The following is a 20,861-nucleotide window of genomic DNA, read 5'->3' on the forward strand; positions in this document are numbered from 1 at the left end:
GAGCGCTCCGAACACTAATCAGAAGCAGGTGAAAATAATTAGCACCCTGGCAACCCAAAAATACAAACCCTGGGGTGTTGAAACAGAACTAAGGGAGTCTAAAACCAACAAAAATGATCCGGGCAACAGATCATCAAAATTTTGCCCATCATTCACAATCCCTATGTGAGACAAGAACACATACTGAATGTATTTTTTTTTTTGGTTTTTTTGTGCAGTGTAAAAGGTAGTCTTAAAGTTAGTTGTCTTCCTTCACTCATCACTATGGCAGTTGTTTGCATTTAAATAAATACAATCAAAAAATTGCAAAAATCGAATCGCGATCAAAATTCTCAGGAAAAAAATTGTGCAGCCCCAGGCTTGAACGTTTCTTGAATTATTACAAATATTAGCTGGGATACATAATGGGATTGTTCATTTTTCTACCGCTTATTCCCTTTCGGGTTGCGGGGGGGCTGGTTCCTATCTCAGTTCTGTTGCTAAAAGTTGTGCAGCTTGTCCTTGATTAGTGGAACGTCTCTGGTATGGGAAACATGCAGCAACAAAAGATCCATTGTGTGTTCATTGCTGAAGGATATTTATGAAGAATGGCACTGACAACATGATAACAAAAGTTTGCGATTCCCTCTTCCAAACTTTTCTAGGTTTGTACAATTAGCATCATGATTCTATGCTTTGTCTGCTCCATTTTACGCTCTCCTCGTGCCCGCTCAGCTTATATAAAGTTCAGCTTTAAAAAGATAAGGATGTGGATAAGCATTTGTCCCAAATGAGTCATTTTTGTTGTTAATTACAAAGTCTGCCATGGTTATTGCTAGCAAACACTTGCATTTTTTGACGAAAGTGGGAAGTATGTCACTTTGTACTCTATGAAATCAATGCTATCAATATTAATTCTTAAAATTACCAGAATACAGTAAATATTACATGATATCATGAATATGAATGTTACTATATTAAATACATGTACAAACCCCCGTTTCCATATGAGTTGGGAAATTGTGGTAGATGAAAATATAAACGGAATACAATGATTTGCAAACCCTTTTCAACCCATATTCAATAGAATGCACTACAAAGACAAGATATTTGATGTTCAAACTCATAAACTTTATTTTTTTTCCCAAATAATAATTAACTTCGAGTTTCATGGCTGCAACATGTGCCAAAGTAGTTGGGAAAGGGCATGTTCACCTCTCTGTTACATCACCTTTTCTTTTAACAACACTCAATAAACGTTTGGGAACTGAGGAAACTAATTGTTGAAGCTTTGAAAATGGAATTCTTTCCCATTCTTGTTTTATGTAGAGCTTCAGTCGTTCAACAGTTCTGGGGTCTCCACGGTTGTATATAATGCTTCATAATGCGCCACACATTTTTGATGGGAGATAGGTCTGGACTGCAGGTGGGCCAGGAAATTACCCACACTCTTATTTTCCGAAGCCACTCTGTTGTAACACGTGCTGAATGTGGCTTGGCATTGTCTTGCTGAAATAAGCAGGGGCGTCCATGAAAAAGACGGCGCTTAGATGGTAGCATATGTTGTTCCAAAACCTGTATGTACCTTTCAGCATTAATGGTACCTTTACAAATGTGTAAGTTACCCATGCCTTGGGCACTAATGCACCCCCATACCATCACAGATGCTGGCTTTTGAACTTAGCGTCGATAACAGTCTGGATGGTTCGCTTCCCCTTTGGTCCGGATGACACAATGTGAAATATTTCCAAAAACAATTTGAAATGTGGACTCGTCAGACCACAGAACACTTTTCCACTTTGCATCAGTCCATCTTAGATGATCTTGGGCCCAGAAAAGCCGGCCGCGTTTCTGGATGTTGTTGATAAATGGCTTTCAATTTGCATAGTAGAGCTTTAACTTGCACTTACAGATGTAGCGATGAACTGTATTTAGTGACAGTGGTTTTTTGAAGTGTTCCTGAGCCCATGTGGTGATATCCTTTAGAGATTGATGTCGGCTTTTGATACAGTGCCGTCTGAAGGATCGAAGGTCACGGTCATTCAATGTAAGTTTCCGGCCATGCCGCTTACGTAGAGTAATTTCTCCAGATTCTCTGAACCTTTTGATGATATTATGGACAGTAGATGTTGAAATCCCTAAATTTCTCACAGTTGCACTTTGAGAAACGTTGTTCTTAAACTGTTTGACAATTTGTTCACGCAGTTGTGGACAACGGGGTGTACCTCGCCCCATTCTTTCTTGTGAAAGACTGAGCATTTTTGGGGAAGCTGTTTTTATACCCAATCATGGCACCCACCTGTTCCCAATTAGCCTGCACACCTGTGGGATGTTCCAAATAAGTGTTTTATGAGAATTCCTCAACTTTATCAGTAATTATTGCCACCTTTCCCAACTTCTTTGTTACGTATTGCTGGCATCAAATTCTAAAGTTAATGATTATTTGCAAAATTTTTTATTTTTTTTATCAGTTTGAACATCAAATATGTTGTCTTTGTAACATATTTAACTGAATATGGGTTGAAAATGATTTGCAAATCATTGTATTCCGTTTATATTTACATCTAACACAAATTCCCAACTCATATGGAAACAGGGTTTGTACATAAAACGTTGATGGAGTTTTTTAAAGTTTTTTTTAGCGTGCCTTATCGACAATATAAAGGTGAATCCCATTAGCTGCAATATTAGCCACATCTTTCCAGCGTTTCTTTAATGTGTAGGATACACCAAAAAAAATATGACATCCTTTTTCTTGTCCCACATAAGCATTGTGAATGATAGGCAAAATTCCAAAAAAGTGCAGTTCCGCCTTCTAGCCTACAATATCACCTTAGAGCAAATCATATATTAAGATGACTGGCTTCTGACAAATGAACTCATTTTTCGTATATTAAAGTTCTTTGGGGTAAGAAACATGTCCTATGAAATGCTATAAAAAACAACTTGATTTTATGTGTTAGAGATTTTTAAATCATATTCTGGGTACTCCGGCTTCCTCCCACTTCCAAAGACATGCACCTGGGGATAGGTTGATTGGCAACATTAAATTGGCCCTAGTGTGTGAATGTGAGTGTGAATGTTGTCTGTCTATCTGTGTTGGCCCTGTGATGATAAGGCAACTTGTCCAGGGTGTACCCTGCCTTCCGCCTGAATGCAGCTGAAATAGCACCCCCCGCGACCAAGCAAGGGACAAGCTGTAGTAAATGGATGGATGGATTCCAAGAATTGAACTTTGGAAAAAATTGGACACATTTGTGTAATAAGTAGCCTGATGGAAAATAAAACATTTTGAGTGGTTTTATTGTTTGTATATGTCTAAGCATGGATTCTATGTAAATTGAAAAATAATGCAAATATTGTCATTTAATTGAAATGTCTTAAAAGCCAAACAGGACATGACAGTCCCTGAGTGTTTTAATTAAGCGAGTAGACATTTTTTGGTTTCATTTATCTTTTACTCTTAAGTTTCTCAATAAACTTTAGTCCAAACCAAAAATATCACTAGGTTAATGTCTATTTTTTCAACCTTTTAAAGGTCTTTTGTTCAGATGATGTCCCTAGTTTAAATTGGAAACATAACTCATGTTTATGCAAATGTGTACTTGTAGAAACTGTCACGAAATGTGTTCAAAATGCCTTCAAAGAGTCAATAACTAGGGCTGTCAAAAATAACGAGTGAACTCATGTAATTACTCTAAAAAAGTAACAAATGAATCATGTGTAAATGCAGATTAACCATGTGAAGTGAAGTGAATTATATTTATTAACGCTTTTTCTCTAGTGACTCAAAGCACTTTACATATTGAAACCCAATATCTAAGTTACATTTAAACCAGCGTGGGTGGCACTGGGAGCAGGTGGGTAAAGTGTCTTGCCCAAGGACACAACGGCAGTGACTAGGATGGCGGAAGCGGGGATCGAACCTGCAACCCTCAAGTTGCTGGCAGGCCGCTCTACCAACCGAAGCTATACCAACCATGCACTATACCTTAGCCCAACATTATCCTTTACCTTAACCACAGATGGTTACTTAAAAAGCAGCGCCATACACATAAAAAGATTATACCTTTACAAAGTATTGAGCAAATAGATGACGTGAATTTGAATAAAAAACATCAAAAAAAGTTTTGTGTTCTGACAATAAATCGGCATTTATGTCCATATATTGTTTTGTTTTTCAAATTATTTTAAATTGTAAAAGTTAATACAAATCTGGGATTAGTCTAATGAATGTAAATTACTGTGTATAATAAAAATACTGACCGTTGTATATATGGATATAGACATTGGTATTTTTGAACAATGTTGATTTATTTAACCTAAAAAGGGTTTATCAACTTCAAGGTATTACCAAGACAGAATTCTGCATTATTTATACATTTACAACCAATGGCTATTCTTGAACAATTGTTAGCGCTCGTGGACCTGTGTATCCAGGGAATAAATGACTGCGGGTAACGGAGCATGAGAAATTTTGCTCATCCCGTGTATGTGAGGCGCCATCCCCTCTGCTCCCAGCGACTCTTGGCCGTGCTTGGCTGGCCTGCTGTGGTGCTTCGGCAGCAGAGCTTCAGATGCTGATAGATACCAGAGCCCAGTGGGAGCCTGGTGGAGTGGCCTCTCTCAGATGGAGGAGGGCTGCTCCCCCCCAGACAAGGTCATGCTGGCCTCTTGTCACGATTTCCCCTCAACAGACGGGGGAATAACATTCTCATCCAGGGGCTATTAGTGCCAGGCAGAGACCAATTACCATCAGCCAAAGGGCAAACAGTAAGCGGACATGAATAAAGCCAGTCAGGTTAAAGTGGTCATGCAAAGCAAAAGGTTGGTGTTGTCCTCATTTCAGTCAAATTAAAGACGCAAATAGCTCCGCACATAAATACAAGACAAACAGGTTTAGATTAAGCCTGCTTCTTCTAAGTAAAGCAAATGCTGTCCATTAGGGAACATTACTGAAGGGCATTATTGTCATTATCTAAACTGTCTTGCTCTTATCATTCAACCAAAGGCATTTGCATCAGTAATTTATCATATGCTAACGAGCTGTGGATCAATAGGAGCTCTTATTGTTAGGATGAGCTTGATAATGTCCTTGAAATCATAACTGAGCCACATGTCATTTTAAGTCAACTGACAGAGAGAAGAGCAGTGTGATGTGCCCTTGACATGGGCCAGTTTGAAAGGGAGACTGCACTTTTATTGGAATTTTGCCTATCGTTCACAATCACTATGAGAGCCACACAGGTGTATTTTATTTTATTTTTTGCATTCTAAAGATAAAAAAAACAAAAACGCTTGCAAGATCCAGTTAATGTGAGTCCCCTGCGTTACCTTCCATGCCCTGTGAAACTTCTTCAAAACCCTCCATCAAACTTGTGTAAATATATATATATATATATATATATATATATATATATATATATATATGTCTTGATTGGATTATCCGGAGAATAGTGCTCGATACCGTGGTAGAGCGCAATATGTAGGTGTGGGAAAAAATCACAAGACTACTTCATCTCTACAGATCTGTTTCATGAGGGGTTCCCTCAATCATCAGGAGATTTTAATGGAAGCATTCACATACAATGGTTTATATAGAGCACAGAGTGGGTGGGTACAAGCAGGCGTAGGGTGTGGTGATTGGCTCATGTGTTACCTAGGAGGTGTTTCCGCCTGTGGCGGCATGTTGAAATGATTTCACTGCGCTTGTTGAGGGATGATAGCTCTGGATGATATATAATAAACAGTTTCTCTTTTAAGCATAAGTTGCATCTTTTATTACCACTGTTGTAAGGTGAGCTGGATGCAAGAATTTGCCATGTTGTTGAATATTCAACATTATTGTCTTTGAGGTTCCAAATGTGTTTGCTGAGTTCGGTAGAATTCTGCAAAGTCTGGTTTCTAAAGGAGGCGTTGTGATTATTCCATCTTGTTTTGAACGCTCCTTCGGTTAATCCTACGTACGTGTCGGATGTGTTAATGTCCTTGCGTATTACCTTTGCTTGGTAAACGACTGATGTCTGTAAGCACCTTCCGTTGAGAGGGCAATCAGGTTTCTTGCGACAGTTACATTCATTATTGGTTTCAGAGTCGTTTAGTCTGGGGGTAGGCAGTCCTTTTGCAATTGCTTTGTTGTGGTTTGAAATGATTTGTTGCATGTTATTCATACAGCTGTAGCTCAATTTAATGTTGTTCTTGTTGAATATTTTTCTTAGGGTGTTGCCTTTGGGGAAGTGTTTGTCGATCAGAGTGAGGAACTTGCGGCCGATGTTGGTTGAGACGTCTTTGCTGAATGGCGGATTGTACCAGATGATGTTGTTTCGTTTTCTGCTCTTTTTTGGTTGGTTTCCTGGGGTGGGTTCATAGGTGAGGGTGAAGTTGTATCCGCTTTCATCAAGTGCTTTCTGGTACGGGGGGGTTGCTTGGTCGAATTCAGCTTTGCTGGATGACAGCATCGATAGCCTTTTATTAATTCCGGTAGGTATTCTTTTCGTGGTGGTGGGTGGGTGGTTGCTGTCGTGGTGCACGTATTGGAGTGTTGTGTTGGGTTTCGTGAATGGTTGGTAGCTGTTATTTCTCAGGTTGAAAGTGACGTCGAGGAAGTTGACGGTTTGCTTGTTGGCTTCAATCGTGATCCGTAGGCCGTTTTCTTTGAAGATTTGGCATATGCGCTTCTTGGTGTTCTCGCTGCTCCTTGGCGAGGCGCGGCACACTGCCAGTCCATCATCACGGTAAATACCAAGGTTCAGGTTGAGGCTAGCAAGCTGGGAGAGGAGGAAACTCCCAACGAGTTCGCACGTTTCTGCTCCGTCAAAACTCCCCATAGTAACGTCAAATGTTGAATTGTTCTTTTTTTGCCATGGTGTACTGTTGTGGATGAGTATGGCGTTCTTTGCGTGGATGATGATGTTTCTTTCGTTGCCTGTGATTGAGTCGTAGTCCGAGGCGAAGTTTAGTGCTTGGGTCAGTAGGTCTTGCGTGATGGAAGGGTAAAATTCTTCGATGTCGAAGGAGATAAAGTTGTGTTGTTGTTTGTCTTGGATGTTGTTGAACCATTTGATTACTGCTGCTGTATTTCTCCATTGGTTGAGTGGTGTTTTGTCCTTGATTTTTGCGTTGATTCTGTCCAGGATTATTTTGCTGATTTTTCCTATTTCGGATTTAGTTGGGTTTATTAGTCGGCGTGTTGGGTTATTTGCGAAGTTGGGTTTGTGGTCCTTCAGTGTGATGAAGGCTTCTTTGTTGGCTGTGGCGTCCACCCTGTCCTCAATGTCCAGTTCGGTTGCGATCCGCTTGTTTTCCAGGTGGATGTTCTGTACAGAACATCCTGTACAGAACATGTACAGAACATCTGTCAGCAAAATAATCCTGGACAGAATCAACGCAAAAATCAAGGACAAAACACCACTCAACCAATGGAGAAATACAGCAGCAGTAATCAAATGGTTCAACAACATCCAAGACAAACAACAACACAACTTTATCTCCTTCGACATCGAAGAATTTTACCCTTCCATCACGCAAGACCTACTGACCCAAGCACTAAACTTCGCCTCGGACTACGACTCAATCACAGGCAACGAAAGAAACATCATCATCCACGCAAAGAACGCCATACTCATCCACAACAGTACACCATGGCAAAAAAAGAACAATTCAACATTTGACGTTACTATGGGGAGTTTTGACGGAGCAGAAACGTGCGAACTCGTTGGGAGTTTCCTCCTCTCCCAGCTTGCTAGCCTCAACCTGAACCTTGGTATTTACCGTGATGATGGACTGGCAGTGTGCCGCGCCTCGCCAAGGAGCAGCGAGAACACCAAGAAGCGCATATGCCAAATCTTCAAAGAAAACGGCCTACGGATCACGATTGAAGCCAACAAGCAAACCGTCAACTTCCTCGACGTCACTTTCAACCTGAGAAATAACAGCTACCAACCATTCACGAAACCCAACACAACACTCCAATACGTGCACCACGACAGCAACCACCCACCCACCACCACGAAAAGAATACCTACCGGAATTAATAAAAGGCTATCGATGCTGTCATCCAGCAAAGCTGAATTCGACCAAGCAACCCCCCCGTACCAGAAAGCACTTGATGAAAGCGGATACAACTTCACCCTCACCTATGAACCCACCCCAGGAAACCAACCAAAAAAGAGCAGAAAACGAAACAACATCATCTGGTACAATCCGCCATTCAGCAAAGACGTCTCAACCAACATCGGCCGCAAGTTCCTCACTCTGATCGACAAACACTTCCCCAAAGGCAACACCCTAAGAAAAATATTCAACAAGAACAACATTAAATTGAGCTACAGCTGTATGAATAACATGCAACAAATCATTTCAAACCACAACAAAGCAATTGCAAAAGGACTGCCTACCCCCAGACTAAACGACTCTGAAACCAATAATGAATGTAACTGTCGCAAGAAACCTGATTGCCCTCTCAACGGAAGGTGCTTACAGACATCAGTCGTTTACCAAGCAAAGGTAATACGCAAGGACATTAACACATCCGACACGTACGTAGGATTAACCGAAGGAGCGTTCAAAACAAGATGGAATAATCACAACGCCTCCTTTAGAAACCAGACTTTGCAGAATTCTACCGAACTCAGCAAACACATTTGGAACCTCAAAGACAATAATGTTGAATATTCAATAACATGGCAAATTCTTGCATCCAGCACACCTTACAACAGTGGTAATAAAAGATGCAACTTATGCTTAAAAGAGAAACTGTTTATTATATATCATCCAGAGCTATCATCCCTCAACAAGCGCAGTGAAATCATTTCAACATGCCGCCACAGGCGGAAACACCTCCTAGGTAACACATGAGCCAATCACCACACCCTACGCCTGCTTGTACCCACCCACTCTGTGCTCTATATAAACCATTGTATGTGAATGCTTCCATTAAAATCTCCTGATGATTGAGGGAACCCCTCATGAAACAGATCTGTAGAGATGAAGTAGTCTTGTGATTTTTTCCCACACCTACATATATATATATATATATATATATTAGGGCTGTGAATCTTTGGGTGTCCCACGATTCGATTCATTATCGATTCTTGAGGTCACGATTCGATAATATATCGATTGTTTTCAATTCGATTCGGTTTTTGAATCAAAAACAATATTTTTCCGATTCAAAACGATTCTGTATTCATTCAATACATAGGATTTCAGCAGGATCTACCCCAGTCTGCTGACATGCTAGCAGAGTAGTAGATTTAAAAAAAAAAAAAGCTTTTATAATTGTAAAGGACAATGTTTTATCAACTGATTGCAATAATGTAAATTTGTTTTAACTATTAAACGAACCAAAAATATGACTTATTTTATCTTTGTGAAAACATTGGACACAGTGTGTTGTCAAGCTTATGAGATGCGATGCAAGTGTAAGCCACTGTGACACTATTGTTCTTTTTTCTTATTTTTATAAATGTCTAATGATAATGTCAGTGAGGGATTTTTAATCACTGCTATGCTGAAATTATAATTAATATTGATACTGTTTTTGATAATATTCATTTTTGTTTCATTACTTTTGGTTTGTTCTGTGTCGTGTTTGTCTCCTCTCAACTGCTCTGTTTATTGCAGTTCTGAGCTGAGTGTTGCTGGGTCAGGTTTGGTTTTGAAGTTGTGGTATTGCTGTGTAGTGGTTTGTTGTATTGATACAAAAAAAAAATAAAAAATAATAATAAAAAAATAACAAATAAAATAAAAAATAAAAAATCGATTTTTAAAAAATGAGAATCGATTCTGAATCGCACAGCGTAAACGTTTCGATTTGTTTTCGAATCGATGTTTTCCCACACCCCTAATATATATATATATATATATATATATGATATACCGGTGTTGGCATAGTACTGCGATACTAATAAATCATATTCGGTACTATACTGCTCAGAAAAAACGTCCCTGGACACATGAGTACGTTTCAGATTCCGTGAAATGCTCAGTCATTCACAAACAGGATCATACCAAGTCGTATGACCCTGTAACGACTTGGTATTGGATTCATACCCAAATTTCTGGTATCATCCAAAACTAATGTAAATATCAAACAACGGAAGGACAACTTATTATTACTTTTTAACAGAAGTGTAGATAGAACTTGTTAAAAGAGAAAGTAAGCAGATATTAAGAGTAAATGAACAAGTAGATTAATAATTAATTTTCTACCCCTTGTCCCTCATAATTTTGACAAAATTTTAGAATAGAAAATGACACAATATGTTACTGCATATGTCAGCACATAAATTAGGAGCCTTTGTTTGCTTACTTCCTACTAGAAGCCAAGTTGTCTTGTATGTTCACTATTTTATTCAAGGACAAACTTGCAATAAGAAACAATATATTTAATGTACCCCTAAATTTGTTGTTAAAATAAAGCCAATAATGCATTTTCTTTTTAGTCTCCTTTTATTTAGAAAAGTATCAAAAAGTACAGAAAAGTATTGAAATAATTTTAGTACCGGCACCGGGCACATTTTTTTCAGTTTCCATAGCAATGTACCTCCTATTTGAGGCAATAAATGTGTGATCCTACTTCCAGCAACAAGAGCATGTGTTTGCTAATCATGGCAGACCTCGTGAAAGACGACTTTTTTTGTACAAATGAGGATTCACAACTTATCTTTTTGAACCTGGGTATATGGAAGATGAAGTGCTGCTTATAGAAACTAAGCAAGCACAAAGAGATGGCAAAACGTTGAAGCAGACTGAGACGGGGACCGAGAGAGTCAGGACTTGTTGTAAGAGTGAAGCCTGCTAATTTATGGCGACAAAATAGAGAGCTTCTGCTACTCGGAGTGGCACACAATTTTATTATTGATGGAAAGGTATCCTGTATCTGGCGAGGCCATTGCTCAAAGAAACTGCATCACAAACCCTGCATTGTTCAAAACTTTTTCCATCCACTGTACCAAAAATCAACTGTAAAAAAAAAAATCCCCTGCCAGCTTGCCCAAACAGACACCTGTCCATCAAGTAACTCACTCTAATATTAATTATGATACATGCAGCACATCATGCTTGTTAGTTCAACTTAACATACGCTATAGAGCTAGCTGTGTTCAAACAAAATATGAAAGAAGGGCTAGATATTGTAATATGATTGTTAATTTAATTCATTCAGTACAGATTTGTGTCCTATCACATTGTGTTGTGCATGACAAACTCAAAAACCATTTAGCGGATGATACGAAAGCTAGCACACAGCTAATGCCGTAGCATGCGATCGCAAGGCGATGTGTTACTACATTAGAAAACAGTGCCAGGCTTTGCGTTTCCCACCTAGACCTTCAGTGATTGACCCATGAGAATTCAATGATTACCTCTCCAAATACCATAATTTACAAACGTTGTATGTCACGACATGACCATTGATGGAGAAATACTATACTGAAACACATTTACGCACTACTGTGGATTGAATCCTCTCAACAGTGTACAAAACGGGCTATTTTCTGGCACCTTTTAAAAATCAACAAACCCGCATTATCAATTAAAATATATATTATGTGGTACTGTCAAAATAAATTGTAAAAAAACGTTAAACGTGAAAAAATAAAGAAATAAAATATTCGAACTCACAATTTGTTGCACCCATTCGACATTGTATAAGCCACTGGTACCGCTCGTAGTGGGTTAATTCGAGTGGAAGTGGCGGGCTTTTTCCAATTCCATTGCAGGGACAGTTGGGCTAGCTTCGGCTAGTTGGCCAACGTTGTTTCACAAAGATGTAGTTTCTCTTTGAATATCCTTCTTGAAAATGGCCTTGCAAATAAATATATACCATCTAATCAACTTTTTGTTCTCCTTCTTTGTGGGTTAAAAATGTGAGTATTTGGGATTTTTCTGCTAGCCCTGTGTGGCTACGGTGCAACACTTCTTGCTTCAGTAAATTGTCGTAAATTTCCCGTTCAACATGAGGCCATCTAGAAGGCCTTACTGACAACAACTCGTGATCAAATGGCTGTCGCAATTATCTATCAGCTGTATGTCCCCGTTCACTTACACTGCACGGACGCCAGCATTATTGATGCTGAAGGCCCAGGGCAGATTTCATAGAGCATGGCAACATAAGCTAGCTGAATTCTGATTGGATACAAACTCTAACCTAAAAACAACAGCACTGTAAGGAGCATAATATGACATGAATCCATCCATCCATTTTCTACCGCTTATTCCCTTTGGGGTCGCGGGGGGCGCTGGAGCCTATCTCAGCTACAATCGGGCGGAAGGCGGTGTACATCCTGGACAAGTCGCCACCTCATCGCAGGGCTGTATTCCGTTTGTATTTACATCTAACATAATTTCCCAACTCATATGGAAACGGCGATTTGTATTATTAGATACTCAAAGCGCTCACAGAGAAATGGGAACCCATCATTCATTCACACCTGGTAGTGGTAAACTACATCTGTAGTCACAGCTGCCCTGGGGTAGACTGACAGAAGAGTGGCTAATATGAATACTTTCAGATATTTAGGGAAAGTTAAATAAAAATGACAAACCCCGTTTCCATATGACTTGGAAAATTGTGTTAGATGTAAATATAAACAGAATACAATGATTTGCCAATAATGTTCAACCCATATTCAGTTGAATGCACTACAAAGACAAGATATTTAATGTTCAAACTCATAAACTTTATTTTTTTTTTGCAAATAATAATTAACTTCGAATTTCATGGCTGCAACATGTGCCAAAGTAGTTGGGAAAGGTTATGTTCACCACTGTGTTACATTACCTTTTCTTTTAACAAAACTCAATAAACGTTTAGGAACTGAGGAAACTAATTGTTGAAGCTTTGAAAGTGGAATTATTTCCCGATCTTGTTTTATGTAGAGCTTCAGTCGTTCAACAGTCCGGGGTCTCCACTGTCGTATTTTACGCTTCATTATGCGCCACATATTTTTGATGGGAGACAGGTCTGGACTGCAGGCGGGCCAGGAAAGTACCCGCACTCTTTTTTTACAAAGTCACGCTGTTGTAACACTTCTCTTGCTGAAATAAGCAGGGGCGTCCATGATAACTTTGCTTGGATGACAACATATGTTGCTCCAAAACCTGTATGGACCTGTCAGTATTAATGGTGCTTTCACAGATGTGTAAGTTATCCATGCCTTGGGCACTACTACACCCCCATACCATCACAGATGCTGGCTTTTGAACTTTGCGCTTCTAATAATCCGAATGGTAATTTTCCTCTTTGTTCTGGAGGACACCACGTCCTCTGTTTCCAAATATAATTTGAAATGTGGACTCGTCAGACCACCGAACACCTTTCCACTTTGTATCAGTCCATCTTAGGTGAGCTCTTGGATTAAAGTTGTTTCTTCGATGCAGAGAATGATTTGCACGGGCGAGACGTGTCTGTGAGTACATCTTTTATTTATATAATATATACAAAACAGGGAAAACAAAAACACTTGCTCGATGGCATGAAAGACAATTATCTATAAACTTAAACAGCACAATAGGCATGACTATATACAAACGAAACAAAAGACGCTAGCTGTGGCATAAACAAAACAATACTAGGACTGAGGCATAAATACAAAAACTTACTTTGAGCGAAACAAGGGGCATGAATGACGAGGTGTTCGAGGACCTGAATGTAGCAACAGCATGGTAGGGTGTGTGAGTGTGTGAAGATCCCAGAATGAAGACAAGAAAAAGACTGACCTAAGTAGCTATGATAATTAGTGAAAACATGTGCGAGGCTGAGAACAGGGACGTGACATGACAGGTGAAAACTAATCAGTTGGCCTGGAGACGAAAACAAACCAGGAAGTGCCAAGACAGAACTTAAATGTCCAAAAAACTAAACATAACCTGACCAAAACCAAAACATAAACTTACAGGAGTGACACAGCCAAGCCGGCGGCATTTCAGGATATTGTTAATAAATGGGTTTGGCTTTGCATAATAGAGTTTTAACTTGCACTTACAGATGTAGCGACCAACTGTAGTTACTGAAAGTGGTTTTATGAAGTGTTCCTGAGACCATGTGGTGATATCCTTTACACACTGATGTCGGTTTTTGATGCAGTACCACCTGAGGGATCAAAAGTCCGTAATATCATCGTTTACGTGCAGTGATTTCTCCAGATTCTCTGAACCTTTTGATGATTTTCCGGACCGTAGATGGTAAAATCCCTAAATTCCTTACAATAGCTCGTTGACAAATGTTTTTCTTAAGCTGTTTGACAATTTGCTTACAAATTGGTGACCCTCGCCCCATCCTTGTTTGTGAATTACTTAGCATTTCATGGAAGCTGTTTTTATACTCAATCATGGCACCCACCTGTTCCCAATTAGCCTGCACACCTGTGGGATGTTCCATATAAGTGTTTAATGAGCATTCCTCAACTTTATCAATATTGATTGCCACCTTTCCATACTTCTTTGACACGTGTTGCTGGCATCAAATTCTGAAGTTAATGATTATTTATTAGTTATGGAATGTAAAAAGGTATTGTTGCCGGTATTTGGGTGCATTGTAGGAGTTATTTAGAGGCACAATGGATTTTTCCCATTAGCTGCATTGAATGAGCAAACTGCAATGAAAAAAAAAAAACCATTGTGTTGTTGTCTCTCAATAGAATTGTGAACGATAGGCAGCATTCCATAAAAAAAAAAAGTTTCCCTTTAAGGTCTTATCAAATACATTATACACCTATTATGCTATCTGTACTCAATATTTTTTTTTAACAATTTTAAATAGATCCCTGAGGTCCTACTATAGGGTAATTAAACTTTGTAACTGAAAATATATGAGCTGAAGGGCAAACATTACAGTCAACATTTAATACCATATTAATCAGAAAATTAGACTCAGGGCCTGATCTACTAAGATCCAAATACCATGCGCTAAACAGCATGTGTAAACTATAAAACTGTGTACTATTAGTGGGTGTGTTGTGAGTAAAATTGTGCACACCACCCTATTCAAATGAATATGTTGCATCTGTCCGGCTGTCACCATGGAGACACTGGTTTTCCTCTACATTTATGGCATCATATGGGCACACCTGTGGTGTTTCGTCATGTTGTTGACATGCAGCACACAAATATATGTACCACCTTTTCTGGGCTGGACGAAAAAAAAATCTTTAGCATGCCAAGGTTGCACTATGAGGTGTGCTATGGTGTAATAATGGTGCATATATAAGTAAATGTTCTTTTTTTCATATCGGGGATATATTAACCTCGATATGAAGAAACAACATAATTAAAAAAACAAGCAAACTCGAATCAATGAAAAAAAGTCCTTAAGTTAAAAAAGTCCTTAAGTCATCTCGCAGCTATACAATTCTAAAAGGCCATTGAATGAATTGACGACACAACTCATATTTGTTTTATTCTGACAGTCCAAATTTGTTAACATGCAGCTAGATGGAATATTATCTCACTATCGTCCTTGCAGCTCCTTTCTCTCAACTATTAGTGTGTTTGCAAATACATTCTAGACATGCTGAATATAGACGCAAAACATTGACATTGGTCACAGTTTTAAGCATTGCAAGTGCTAAATGATTAGACTTGCAGAATTGTTCGAATAATCAACATATTTTTGGCACATAATTGAAGAAGGAAACGCCAATCGGATTGCACTCTCTATTTTGCTAAATAAGAGACGCAATCCTCTGCGCACAAGCTTAGTAGATCAGCTTTGCTTGCGCTATCAAGTTTGCACATGTTTACGGGCAACTTTTAGTAGAAGAGACTCTTATCTGGAGCTGATAAAAATCTGGCATTTCTCCGGGGTTGGTTTTTGTTTAGTTTTATTTTTAATGTATTTATTATTATTTTTTTACAAAGCTGTTTACAGTCAATTCGAAATTGAAATCCGCAACTTCAAAAGTGACTCCTTGTGTGCCTCTTGGAATATTGGAGATTTTAGGGAGTTTTTCTCACATAGGCACCCATATTAATGTTAAAACATGTTGGTTTTTTTTTTTGCATAATCAGGGACCTAAAAATATTTCTTGTGTCATGTAAGAGTCGGATAAAACTTGGTTGGACATTTTAAGTTGAGCATCAGGAGAACAAATATTTGGAAGAGTTTTTGCTCATGACAAGTTTTTCTTGGATGTAAATTACTAGAAAGATGTCATCCATAAGTTTTACCTCCTGATCTTAACTATCACTAAGTGAAGTGAAGCAATCACATTCACAGGAAATACTGTCATTAGGGTTTTTTCACAACTCTGAATCTGTGAACATCCTCTTGGTGTCGTTGACAGGTCGCCAGGAATGCTGAATATTCCACAGGTCTTAGTTACAAGTTATGAGAAGAAAATGATGATTAACAATCTGTTTTTCATATTTGATAGGTGTCATGTCCACCTGCTGCTTTTCAAAAGTATGTATTTTCTCTCATAGTCAGCACACTATGGGCTACATTACACGTTTTACCATCAGAGCATAGTCCGCAAGGATATGGCAAAAAACATCCAGGTACCAAAGTAATATTTGTGGAAAAGTACAGAAATCCATTCACACTTTTATACCACATTTAAGTGTAGTGTTTATTAAATCATCAGCAAATAACACATCATTCAATCCCTGGTGGTGTAAGGGTGCTGTACTTGCTTCTGCCTTCCATGGCAGAAGACAGGGGTCCAATTCCCGGCCAGTGTTGCGTGAGAAAAGCCACTGTATTTAAAAAGCTATGCCAAAACCGTTTATGCAATTGACTCGCAATGGCAAATCCTGACACAGAAAAGCTAAAAGTGAAAGAAAATTGACAAATGTATTTATTTCAATATATTATCAAACGAAATTGTGTTTATTTCAGAAAATGTTGTTGTATTTAGACTCACTTATCTTGACATCACACAGTTGTTCTCAAACTTTTTTTTACCAACTACTACCTCAGAAAACACTTGGCTCTCCAAGTACCACCATAATGACCATCATTAAAATACAGTAGTACAGTAGGCCTAATAGTCATTACAATCAAGGCAGAGGTTTTATTTAACAGGTGTATTTCATATTTTTGGCCACTGCAACATTATACATGGTTTGGACAGTAGCCTTGTGTTTGACAAAAGGAACATAAAACACTGTACTTTAATCAAGTGATTATTTGGCGTGCCACTAGATGGAGCTCGCTTACCACTTTGGGTACACACACCACAGTTTGAGAATCAATGGGCTAAAACATAAACACCTACGCTTGTCTGCTCTAGAGATGTCTCATTTGCAAACTAATGATAAATTATAAATGGGTTGCATTTGTACAGTGCTTTTCTACCTTCAAGGTACTCAAAGCGCTTTGACACTACTTCCACTTTTACCCCTTCACACACACATTCACACACTGATGGAGGGAGCTGCCATGCAAGGCGCTAACCAGCACCCATCAGGAGCAAGGGTGAAATGTCTTGCTCAAGGACACAACGGCCGTGACGAGGTTGGTACTAGGTGGGGATTGAACCAGGGACCCTCGGGTTGCGCACGGCCACTCTTCCACTGCGCCAAGTCTTTTGAACGGCTCTTTCAAATGAACGTTGAGAATTAATTTGCAGTTCCGAGCCGTTCGTTTGTGAGCTGTTTTTATAACGAGGCAGTCTTATGAACAGATGATCAAGATCTGGCTCCCTTCAAAGAGTTATAAATCCCATCTACAGTCTATTCAGGTTGAGAAAGATTGTATTGCTTGGATTCAAAATGACGTCAAAGCCAGCATCTGTTGTCAATGGGTATTCGGCGCCATTTAGCGTTTCTCCAACAAAAATTCCCTATGCTTGCGGCTGTGCGAACTGTTTAAATCTTGAAAAGGATAAACGTTCTTCAAGAGGTTATGAAGTGCAAGATTTTCTGAAAAAAATCAATAAAAGTACCACACAAGGACGCAGAGATTGCAGTGATCAGTACGTTAAAAGTTTGTTTGATATGATTTTAACGTTTGCCGTTTCCCATTCGAGTTTTGTCTTTATATTGTTTGTATTTCATAAGAGGCATTTTTGCTACGAGTGTTCTGTAAAGCAATGGACCCCAACATTTTTGTGTCCGCGGACCGGTCAACGTTTAATAATTTGTCCCGCGGCCCAAGTGCGGGGGGGGGGTCCTTTTTTTTTTTTTTTTTTTTTTTCTTTGTCATGAAAAAGGGACGTTTTTGTCATGAAAAAGGGAGGATTTTGTGGTTGGTGCACAAATTGTAAGTGTATATTATGTTTTTTTATGTTGATTTAATAAAAATAAAAAAAATGAATAAAAAATTCTTCTGCGACCCGGTACCAATTGACCCGGTGGTTGGGGACCACTGCTGTAAAGTACTAACACAGCAAGTCTAAGTAAAAAAAATCAAATGTGAGCAAAACCTAAAAGAGTCAAGTTTTTTAAGAGGCAACAATCATAAATTAAACACGATGTTGACATCTATAGTTATATTTTGTTCAAGACAGGGAAAAAACATCCTACTAGTACACGGCGCGTGCAACAGCAAGGGTGGGCTACAAACATATTTGTGGTCACAAAGTTAAATCATGGAAGGCAACCTTACCCAAGCGAAAATTATGCATATTTATCTAGGAGAGTCTTAGTTTTCTACACACCACCTACCACTCTGTACTTTCATGCAACGCAGGGGTGATCAGCTGGAGGAAATCTACGCCTCTCTAAATTTCCGCCCAACTGATTAAGACAAACTGCTTTTCAACCATGGTTTCCCCCCTCCAGTGCCCCCACCAATCAATTAAAGTAATCAATTAAAGGCCTGCCGGCTGAGCCTTTGTTAATTGAAAGTTGAATAAACACAGACTGCTGATACTGAAGATAAAGCTGTAACAAAACCATAGGCATGTAAATAAACTCATTCCTGGGATTTGTTATCTCAGTTTTGAAAAGACCAGTTTAATTTATCTTTTTCATATGCAGTTCGCTTGTTGTTCATCCCTCCCTGCCAGGTTGTCTGCCCAAGGATGTTAAATATTGAATAAAATCATTAGCCAAGCTTCTCCAATTGGCCGTGGCGGCTATCTGAAATAACGTGCCAGTAGAATTCAAACATGGCACTGTGTTCCAGTGTGTCCTCTAGTGGAAACAAATCCTCAGAGGAGGGTGAAAGAGACTCTTTAGCCAAGCCGGGCCTTTCCACAGCCTTGGCGTCAGGTCCAAGAGGTGAGGAGGCAGTCTGTACTTCGTGGATTATTCACATAAACCACACAAGTCTCTCTCACTGGGTCACATACATGCAAATATGTATGTTTTGTCATTCATCTATGGAAAACACTTCAGTTATATTTTGCAATCGTACATCAGGTAGATAAACTTTTTTAGCCTGAAAATGCAAGATGAAGAGAAGAAAATATAATGAATCCGTCATTTACAATTCTTTTGGGTTATTTTTATTTTTACACAGTGCCACCTTACTTGCAGTGTTTGGATAGTTGGGTTTTTATTGATGTAAAGTAGGGATGTCCGATAATGGCTTTTATGTCGATATCTGATATTCTGATATTGTCCGACTCTTAATTACCGATACCAATATCAACCGATACCGATATGCACAGTCGTGGAATTAACACATTATTATGCCTAATTTTGTTGTGATGCCCCGCTGGATGCATTAAACAATGTAACAAGGTTTTCCAAAATAAATCAACTCAAGTTATGGAAAAAAATGCAATTCAATGTATTATTGAAGTTACAAAGTGCATTTTTTTAAACATGCCTCAAAACAGCAGCTTGGAATTTGGGACATGCTCTCCCTGAGAGAGCATGAGGTGGCTGAGGTGGTTAAGGCTGAGGGTGTTGGGTCGAGGTGAGGTGTATATTGTAGCGTCCCGGAAGAGTTAGTGCTGCAAGGTTTTCTGGGTATTTGTTCTGTTGTGTTTATGCCGTGTTACGGTGGGGATGTTCTCCCGAAATGTGTTTGTCATTCTTGTATGGTGTGGGTTCACAGTGTGGCGCATAATTGTAACAGTGTTAAAGTTGTTTATACGACCACCCTCACCATGACCTGTATGGCTGTTGATCAAGTATGCGTGATGTGTGTAATATCGGCAGGCCGATAATATCGGACATCTCTAATATAAAGTCATTGTGAGTCTGTAACATGTGATCTTTCTCTGCACGCTGGCTTTGTTGGGGGTGAATTGTGTCCCAGACTGCCCTCCGCGAAAGAGGTTTTTGCATGTAATACTGGCTGTCACCATTGAGCCAGCTTATCGCTACATTCATGGCATCATGCTCTAACCTGCGGTGTTTTGCAATGTTGTTGTTATGATTTAACAAAGGGAGTGACGGCAGACTGACACCAGGTGGAAGTAATGTTCATAAATGTATTATATATATGGTATATATGGTATATATATATATATATATATATATATATATATATATATATTTATATATATATATATATATATATATTAAGAATAATAAACAATACTAACAAATAAACCAAGGAAAATGAAGTGTGACAATAACACAAGAATGTATGGTGTAAGACTATGTGTAGAATTTAACTGAAGTGTGTGTTACCAAAGTGGTGACAAGAGCGAAGGAACGAGGAAGTCCAGGGGGCAGGCAGGATCAGGGGCGAGAGAGAGGCGTCAGAGTCGTGGGGCGAGCGAGGAGTCGAGGAACGAGGGAGGCAGTCGAAATCCAGGGCAACGGAAGGAACACAGGTACACCATGAAAAACTGCTGAAACACGGGAGGAGACAATGGACACTTTAAGCCACGGAGAGGAAACAAAAACAGAGCATAAAGCTTCGCTTACGGTTCACCCTATGAGAACTAAGTTCCCGCGCCGATCCTTGGGTCCACTGGTCCTTTATTGAGCTTGCCCTCATCAGTACTGGTGAGCAGATTGGTAAGTGAGTGCAGGCT

This window comes from Nerophis ophidion, linkage group LG02, assembly GCF_033978795.1.
Source record: "Nerophis ophidion isolate RoL-2023_Sa linkage group LG02, RoL_Noph_v1.0, whole genome shotgun sequence".
Lineage (NCBI taxonomy): Eukaryota > Metazoa > Chordata > Actinopteri > Syngnathiformes > Syngnathidae > Nerophis > Nerophis ophidion.